Here is a 9,374-nt window from a genome sequence, read left to right as displayed (position 1 = left end):
GTATGATATTTGAATTTCATATAATTTTCACATGTCACAAAATATTTTTCTTTTGATTTTTTCAACCATTTAAAAATGTAAAGCCATTCTTAGCTCACACTTTTCAGAAAATAGGTGATGGTTGAACATGGCTGGCAAGCCCTAGTTTGCTAACCTACACTCTAGAAGACAGAATTTAGATTACTGGGTGGATATTATGGGGGATTGAGCTTGGCTTAAAATTTTAAAAAAGAATCAAGATTATTGGAAAATGTAATAAATTCCCTAGGAAGTTAAACCTACTCCTTTTCCACTGAAGATATTAAAGCACCACTGACTAAGGATATCATAAGAGGACTCAAAGATTTTGTGGGGGCTTGGATTTGAGGTTTTTTAAGTCGACAGGACTGTGCTTTTGTGAGCTTTTCTTCCTTTATATAACCATCATTTCCCAACTACCTGCTGTCTTCCTTTAATTTTTAAAAGTCTGTGTGGTTGTCTTCTACTTTTATCCACCTAACATTTGATGATACTGTTTTAACTTGCTCCCCATCTTTTTCATATTTGTGCATATTCTTTCCCTTCCAGAAACCCAGGAGTTAATGTCAAAGGGCAGAGTTCATTAAGCAGCAGATGTACTGTTGCCTAGAAACCATGGGGGACAGCTGCAAATTACTGCAGGGGCCTTTTGGGGAAGATGGTCTCACCCAACCACCAGGGCAGAGTAAAGAGCAAAAGAGATAATATATGTAAATGCCCCTTATTTATTATACAAGCAGAATCTGATTCTGTTTTACAGAATATCATATCCTTTTTTACTTTACTAAAAGGAATTTAAATTTGCTTCAGGAAATTTCAGCTCCTTTTTTGCTCCCCTCCCTTCAACAGTGGTTTGATCCTGCTTCTTAGAACTGCATTCCCTTTCTGCCACTTCACAGTAGTGAAGATCCTGTCTCACAGACTACTAGGCCTTTTATGTTCTTACTTTCCCTTCTTCTATCCCTACCCCGAAGTGGTTTGATGACACCTTATAGAAAAGCCTCCTTGTTTTGCTCCTTATAGATCTCAGTGGTTTGATTCTGTCTGGGGAACATCAGCATCTTTTCCTCTTCTGTCTTACACCAATAATTTGATCCTACGTCATTGAGCATCAGTTTCTTTTAGCTCCTCCCCCGGGGTCTACAGTGGTTTGATCCTGCCTCACAAAGTATTAGGTCCTCTCTGATTCCCCCTCTAACATCGCCACCACAAATGGTATGGTCCTTAGCATCAGGTTCTTTTTGTATCCCACACTGGTCTTCGAAGCAGATTGAAGCTGCTTCATCTCATTCCTGATTCAAATTGATCCCTTCAGTGGCTCGTTCTTACACTAGCAACGTAAAACTGGCCCAAATGGGTTTAAAGTGGTCAGAACTTGCTCATGGCCAGTTCAAACCTTTTCTCACATGGAAAAATAAGTTCTGACCAGTTCTAATCTATTTTGACCAGTTTAATGTAATTCTGCAGAGCTGGAGCCTGAGGTCGGTAAACTCAGGAAGACGGCTGAAGAAGATGCTGATTTGAGCCAAAGCAAGGAATCAGGTACTTACAAAAGTTGAAACTGGGCTGAAAACTAGGAAAGAAAATAGATGAAATGAGAGAGTAAAATGTAGGAGCCAGAGTTGGTTGAGGGAAGCTCAAAAGAGATTAGTTGCACCCAAACCTATTTTTTTTTTTGAAAGGTGAGAGGCCATTTTGAGGAGGTAGTGCAGGATTTGGGGCTCTGCCTTTGTATGTCTGGGAAGCAGTATGGAAGCTGATACCATCCAGCAGTCCGATCCAGCTGGAGCTGAGACTGGGTTATATGTGGCCCCAGTGATACCTGGTTCTGCTATTCTTTGTGTTTGGCCTCATCTCAAGTTGCAATTATTAGAGTCCCAAACCACAAATGACAACATTTCCACTCCTTTAACTGTGGATGGTCATGATGCTTTTTAGCTGTTTAGGGATGTTATTTAGTTTAGAAGAAGGGATTGGTAAACCTTGAAGAAAAACTAATTACAGTAGATAATCATTAAGTGCAAAACTCGGTTAATTAGAATTGAGTTGAAGACTATACCTTGCAATTTTTCAGAGATATGTTTAAAAGAAGGTGGTAAGTTGAGAACAGTATTTAATCTTTCTCCTGTGGGACTGGTTATCTATCATCTTATTATTGACTGAAGTAAAAATTGGCCTGCATTTTCTGGATTTCTCCCAGGTGGTTGTCCTGTCCTTTACTAGGACTGTAGTAGATATTGAAAGAAATGGAGTCTGGAAAATGGAATTTTTATAGTTGTAGCATTTCTAATTTGAGCAAAATTTCTGCAGAGGGACAGTTGGCAAAGGCCAGAGGCTTTGATGATGAGTGACAGAACACTGCAAGATTGAGGGTGGGGCTGCGGCTCTGGTTTGGTGCAGGATGTCTCAACATCTTTTTTGCAGATAGATGAGGCTTTATGGCTATTTACAGGTTAAAAAAAGGAAGTATTCTTAGAATGGCATAAGAACTTTGCTGACTGGGAGGGAAATTGATCCTTTTATGAAGGAATTTGGCTTAGGATCCTGTAATTTGAAAGATGTCTTTTAGGAAAATGGATTCAATTAGCCACTGCCTATTTTTTGACTTGGAAGAAAGGAGACCATTTTTGTCAAGACAGTTGAATGGCACTTCCAAATGTCAAGGTAGAAAAAAAAAATCAAAAGATTTGGATTCAGAAGACCCAGGCTTTAAATCCTGTTTCTGCTATTTGCTACATGGGCCTTGAGCAAATTATTTAACCTCCCAAAGACTTACTTTCCTCATTTGTGAAATAAAGTTAATATCATCTGTCCTAAAAGAAAAATAACCTTAGAGTTTAATGCCTTTTGGAGCAAAGTAACTGCCATTCAACATTGTATGAATAAACTAAATTGTATGATGGATTATTTTTGTGTATATGTGGGGAAAATAATATACAATTTAGTTTGATAAAGACATTTATTTATTTTTAATTTTTAAAAAATATTTTATTTATTTATTTGACAGAAAGATAGAAAGCACAAGTACGCAGAGCAGCAGGCAGAGGAAGAGTGAGAAGCAGACTCTCTGCTGAGCAGGGAGCCCTATGTGGGGCTCAATCCCAGGACCCCAAGGCAGCCACTTAACCAACTGAGCCACCCAGGTGCCCTGATAAAGACAGTTTTTAAAAAGTCTTTCAACAATGTTAAACCTAAATGAAGCTAAACTAAAAATATAATAGATGTCAGAAATTATTATTTTTATAATAATTTTTTATTATTAAGTGACACTCAGAAAATCCATAGCATAAAATGGCTCCTTGTGTTTCAGATTCATAGAGATCTCTGGATCCAGATTCAGTTCCTATTTCATCCTGGACCTGTGGCCACTAGAAGCCCTGAGATGTGGTATGCACCATCATAAATTGTGGTGATGCAGGTGGTGGATAAGAGTTGGAAGAATCATGTCAGAGATATAGGTGATAGGTATGGACTAATGTAAACAGGGTAGGGTGTAACAAACTGTCCTTCAGCCATAAACATCTTGAAATTATTTCTTACAAGACAAACCTGGATTACTTCCCCTGGATTCTGTCATCCTCCTTGAAAACAGCAGGATCAGGTAAAGGAGCAACAGGAAGGACAATAATGTAGACCTTTATGAATATGGAAATCCTGATTCTGCCATTCATAGGTGATGGGGATGGGAGCCAAATAAGGCAGCAGAGCTTGAGCTGGAGAAAACCAACATTAGATTTTAATATATTTTTGACCATAATGGCCCCATTAAGGAGCTGTGTTCTGCATACAGATTTGTGGGCTTGGAAATGTGGCCTTTTTAAAATAAGGTTGACTAATAGATGCAAGTGTTTGATAGTTACAGTTAGTGTACCTGTATTACTGTAAGGTGTATAATAAAGATTTTTATTTTTATGACATCCTGGTTAACAAGATGGAGAAAACTAGAGCTGTGACATTGTTCCTTTAGTTAGACTCTGAAAGATTTTTTAAGTATACTATTCACTGAGCACTTACTATGTACCAAGCATTTTGCTAAGTACTTTATGCATTAATCATTTCATCCTGAAAAAAGCCTTATTATCTATGTGTAATTAGCTTCATCATACAGATGGGAAAACCATTTACAAAGGACACTAATAATTAATTCTAAGTTTCTCTGGAGCAGAAATTTTTTCCTGCTCCATAGCATAGGATTATTTTTTTATTTTAATTTTTTTAACTTAATTTTATTTTTTCAGTATTCCAAGATCCATTGTTTATACACCACACCCAGTGCTCCATGCAATCCGTGCCCTCCTTAATACCCACCGTCAGGCTCACCTATCTCCCACCCCCCCACCTTCCAAAGCCATCAGTTTTTTTATCAGAGTCCTGCAGTCTGTCGTGGTTCAACTCCCCCTCTGACTCCCCCCCCAATTCACTTTTCCTTTCCTTCTTCTAATGTCCTCCATGTTATTCCTTATGTGGAGCAGAAATTCTTGAGAAGTGTGTGTGGAATGAAAGGGAGGATGAAGGCACATTTTCTGAGGGGTTTAGTAGAATCACCTCAATGAAAGTTTTTTGAAACCATGTAGGCATTTCCCCCATTATAGTACTTTCCTTAGAAGTACTACAGAAGGCCTACCCCTCCTTGGGTATTTTAGATGTTTTGTGAGTTACTGTGATTATTGTGAAAGAGTGAAAGGAAGGGCCCTAAGGTGTGTTGAAGAGAGGAAAAAGGTTGAGCTTCAATATTGCAAAGGGAGATCCTTGATGGTGAGCTGTAGGACTTTGTACCGGGTTCCATCTTGGTTTTAGCATTTTAATTAACAATTGGATGGAGAAGTAGAATAGTATGTTCATCAGATTTTTAAGAGACAACTGGAGTGGGGGGGGGGTAGTATATATACTGGATACCAGAACCAGGAATTCAAGAAACATTTACTAGACTGTAACAATGGTTCAAAAAAGCAAAATTAATTTGATAAGAGTAAATATGACATCTTGCACAAATTTAATAAAATTTAAAAAATATTCCATAGGATAGGTTAAATTTAATATGTCTGCCAGAAAAGTTAATGCATACTCAGTCTGCATTAATAGTAGTAGAGAGTCTACAATGAAGGAGGTAATTATTCCACTCTTCTCTAGGTTTGTATGAACTACACCTCAAGTATTGTGTTAGTAGTGGCAGCTATCTCTTAAAAAGGGACAAAAACAAAATAGAGGTTAAGAAAAGAAGCTTGAAGGGTGAAGTGGGACATGATTGCTATCTTCCATTATCTAAAAGGCTGTCATAAGAAAGAGAATTTTATCTGCACAATTGTGACCCCAAGGGACAGAATTAAGATTGTTAGGTGGAAGTTATGGCAGAGCTGTCTGAAGATAAAATGGGTTGTGTTGGAAGGGAATGAATTCCCTGTCACAGGGAATATTTAAGCAGAGACTAGCTGACTACTTATTAGGGATTTGAGATTTGTTACAAAACCTCAAATGTAGTCTTATTGCTACAGTTCAGTGGATTGAGAGAATTTTCATTGAGCATTTCTTGAATGTTGTCTGGTTGCTGGAGGGGGTGGTGATCAGAAAGGAGAGGTATAAGGTAACCCTGATGATAATCTTTTAATCCAAGAAAACCCTGGGGTTAGCTGGTGTGGTTCAGCCAAGGATGATACTGAAGGCATAAAAGCACTTACTAAGCACCCTATACATGCCTGGTGATTTTACCTGTATTATTTCTTAGTTTTCACAACAATCAGGTGAATTATATATAATTAGCATCTCTTTTACAAATGAGAAAAAGGAGGTTCAGAAAGTTTAAGTGACTTGCCCAGGTTCATGCAGCTAGTAAGTGACTTTGGGGGAACATATCAGAGCTCTGTGAAGGGAAAGATGTGACAGAATTTCTACTTGTTACCTGAACACTTCTCCAGTTGAGTGAAGAGTTGGTATTGCCAGAGGCAAGTCAAAACTGTGTGGACAAGCATGTCATGCTGGGCTGGGTGCCTGGAGTAGATGAGAATATCATAAAGATATATGATCAGCCTCTAGTCCAACAAATCCTGGAGGATGGTGTTGGAATGCAACTGAGCTTTTACACAGGCTAAATGGCATGACTGTTTATTCATAATGTCTGTACCTTATACGGAACAGAATGGCACAGCTGTCAAAGGATATAAAGATCTTCAAAGTCCAGATAAATCTATCTATTTTGAAAAACAGAAGACTGTGCTCGAGAGAGGAGAAGGACTTTTCAAACCTGTTCCACTTAATAAATTTGCTCCTGATATTGCCAAGGAAGTTATTTTTAAAAATGCAATTTAGCAAATTTAGGACTAGAGCTTCTTGGAGCTGATTTGTTTTTCAGAAAGGACCAACTCCCCTGTGAAATGTGCTACTCTATTTCAGAACTACAATATGGATGGGTAATGTTCTGGTTTCTACACCTCCCCCCACCATATTATAGAAAGCAGCATCATATAAGTTAAAAGAGCATTAGTTTAGAATCAGAAAGATTAGATTTAATTCCTTTACTGGAACCCTTGGGACATTCTTTAGTTTTTTTGAGACTCAGATTCATTATCTTTGAAGATAGGAATAATAATAGCTCTATTTTAAACATGTGGAGTTTGAGGTTCTTCTGAAAAATCCAGGTAGAGAGATTAAGGGAAGGCTGAAGCTCAGGGGAATGACTGGATCTAGAGATACAGATTTGAGAATCAACAGCCAAAGGGAAGGTACATAAAGCCACATGCATGGATGGCATTGTCTAGCAGAAGGATTTCTTCCACATGATGACTCTTTAGCTCTTTGAAGTTGACAGTTATGTAATCCCAATTATTCAATTCTCTAGGCATGGCATCCCTAGATCAAAGATATTTCTGAATGTCTTGAATTCTAGCCTCTACATCAGCCAAACTGTCCTTTTGAGGACATATTATGTTTTGGTTTTATCAGTCTTGAGGTGTGGTGTTCTAAACATAGTATTCCTGGTATGGTATGGAGTTAAGTACAAAACCCTTAACTTATTCATTTTATTCACTATACATTTTTGGTGGCTCTGATGGAGGTTGTCCTTGACAGTACCTTGAGAAATACTGTCCTATGGCATAGAGAGAACTGCATTTGAACCACTCTAGTCCTTGGCATTGACATAGCTTGACATAGCTTCTAGCTCCCTACCCGGTCTTGCCTCACTGCTAAATGCAGGCATGAAGTTGTTGTGGGATATTACCAGCCCCATTTAATTTCCTAATAACCAACACTTGGATTTAGTGGAAAAGATAAAACTTTTTCCCCTTGCTTTTTCATTTTTTTAAAAAAGCTTCTTAGGTACTCTGGAACTGGCTTACCAGTATTTAGAAGGGCACATCATTGTGAGCCAGAATGACAGAGGGCTCAAAAGGTAAGGTTCATTGATTGGTGATTAGTGACTTCTTACCTCCCCCAACCCTAATTTAATACATTATCAAAAAAACCAAATGTCAGGTATATTAAACAGTTTTATGCAAAATATTGAAGATTTAAAAAATAGAAGGAAATGTAAGTGAATAAATTATTTCCTCTTTGCATATGCTTAAAGTAATATATGGTGTCATGAAGGAAAGGTTTATATATTTTTACATATAGAAATGAAAATCTCTGTAAATATAAACATGAAAAATATGAAGTACAGATGATAAACTGAAAAACTGCAACAAATACGACAATTGCAGTTGATACTCATTTGTGGATCCTATTCATTTAGTCATTAAAATTTATTTGTAACCCTGAAATCAATACCTGTGGTGTTTTTTTGGTCATTTGTAGATATACACAGTGGCAACATTTGAATTACCTGATGTGCACATTCCTCTCTGAGGTCCAACAAGATGATTCTCTTGTCTTTTTCTTTTAGCTCTCATGCTGTAAATAAGTGTATTTTCAGTCAATTTAGTGCCATGTTTTTCACATTTTTGTGCCTTTTCTTGGCAATTTTTAAAAAATATTTTATTTAAGAGTGCATGCATGCATGCGAGAAAGAGAGAGATAGCAAGAGAGAGCATGGTAGGGAAGGGAGAAGCAGGCTCCTTGCTGAGCAGGGAGCCATTCGTAGAGCTTAATCCCAGGACCCTAGAATCATGACCTGAACCGAAGGCAAATGCTTAACTGACTGAACCACCCCGGCCCCATTTTTCTTGGTGATTTTGCTGTTTATAATGTCCTCCAAGTGTGATGCTAAAGTGCTGCGTAGTGTTCTTGAGCACAAGAAGTCTGTGATATGCCTTACAGAGAAAATACATATGTTAGATTAGCTTAGTTCAGGCATAAGTTACAGTGCTATCAGCTGTGAGTTCAATATTAATGAATCAACAATACATGTTAAATAATGTTGTCTCTAAACAGAAACCCATATAAACAATGTATGTATGTATTGATTTATTGACAAAAATGTTGTGACTATGTCTCACAGGAACATAACTCTGCCGGAACTAAGCCAATCGAACATATCTATTTTCCCCATCTCCCTCTCTTCTCCTTCCCTTTCCCCTCTCCCTCTCCCTTTCTCTCCCTCTCTTTCACTTCCTTTCCCTCTTTCTGTTTCTCTCCCTCTTTCTCTCTTTCCCTCCCTCCACTTTTGGTAATGCAGAGAAAAGAAAGATTCATTCAGATTTGGGTAAAGAGGTAATGTGAGCAGGATCTTAGAAGACTTCAAGAAGGTGACATTTGAACTGAGTAATAAAAGATATGCAGGATTTTTCTAGGTAGAAAATGCAGGGCAGACCTTGACTTTCTTAGCTTCCAAATGCCAATGATGCTACCACAGATTGTAAAAGCATGCCTTTGAGAGTCAATGAGAATGATTTTCCTTTGATATAACTGCACCCAGAATTTTCTAGTGCTTTCCCTCAGATTCCAGGTGCGTTGTCATATTCTGATGCCCTGATGTTGGGATCAATAGAGGATGGACATAGAAAAAAAATCAAGAATTCTACATCATTTTGATGAATCAGGTATGTAATGTGGAGAATGGATTAAAGTTGGGGAGATTTGGGGGTGAAAAGGAGAAAGGAACAGATATTTGTTGAGAACAAAGATTTGTTGTAGTGTTACAGTTCTTACTTAATTTTAATGAGTCCATTTAACAACCCCATAAAGTAGGCAATTATTCCAATTTTACAAATGACAAGTAATGAAGGCCTAAAGAAGGTTAAAATAGTGGAGGTGGTGAGAAATGGATATATGCAATTTACATTTTGGAAATAAACTTGAATGTAGCAGTAGGAAGGGTAAAGAAATTATTAATCAGCTTAACTGTAATGTGCAGATAACACCGCTCAGTTCACAGTGTTATGCCATAAAGTTAGATGAAATAAGGGCTATGACAATGCTCTATA

General features: G+C 37.7%; 1 long non-coding RNA gene across 1 annotated transcript; it reads left to right on the top strand.

The window, feature by feature from the left end:
• Positions 1–1,299: 1,299 nt before the first annotated feature.
• On the top strand, positions 1,300–8,984 carry LOC131822103 (uncharacterized). Its single transcript, XR_009350087.1, has 4 exons — positions 1,300–1,560; positions 3,329–3,405; positions 7,322–7,402; positions 8,890–8,984. It is a non-coding gene; the product is annotated as an uncharacterized LOC131822103 (long non-coding RNA).
• Positions 8,985–9,374: the final 390 nt, after the last annotated feature.

Source organism: Mustela lutreola, chromosome X, assembly GCF_030435805.1.
Source record: "Mustela lutreola isolate mMusLut2 chromosome X, mMusLut2.pri, whole genome shotgun sequence".
NCBI classification, from domain to species: Eukaryota; Metazoa; Chordata; class Mammalia; order Carnivora; family Mustelidae; genus Mustela; species Mustela lutreola.
The sequence above is the reverse complement of the archived record's forward strand: the minus strand, read 5'-3'. Positions and strand labels throughout refer to the sequence as shown.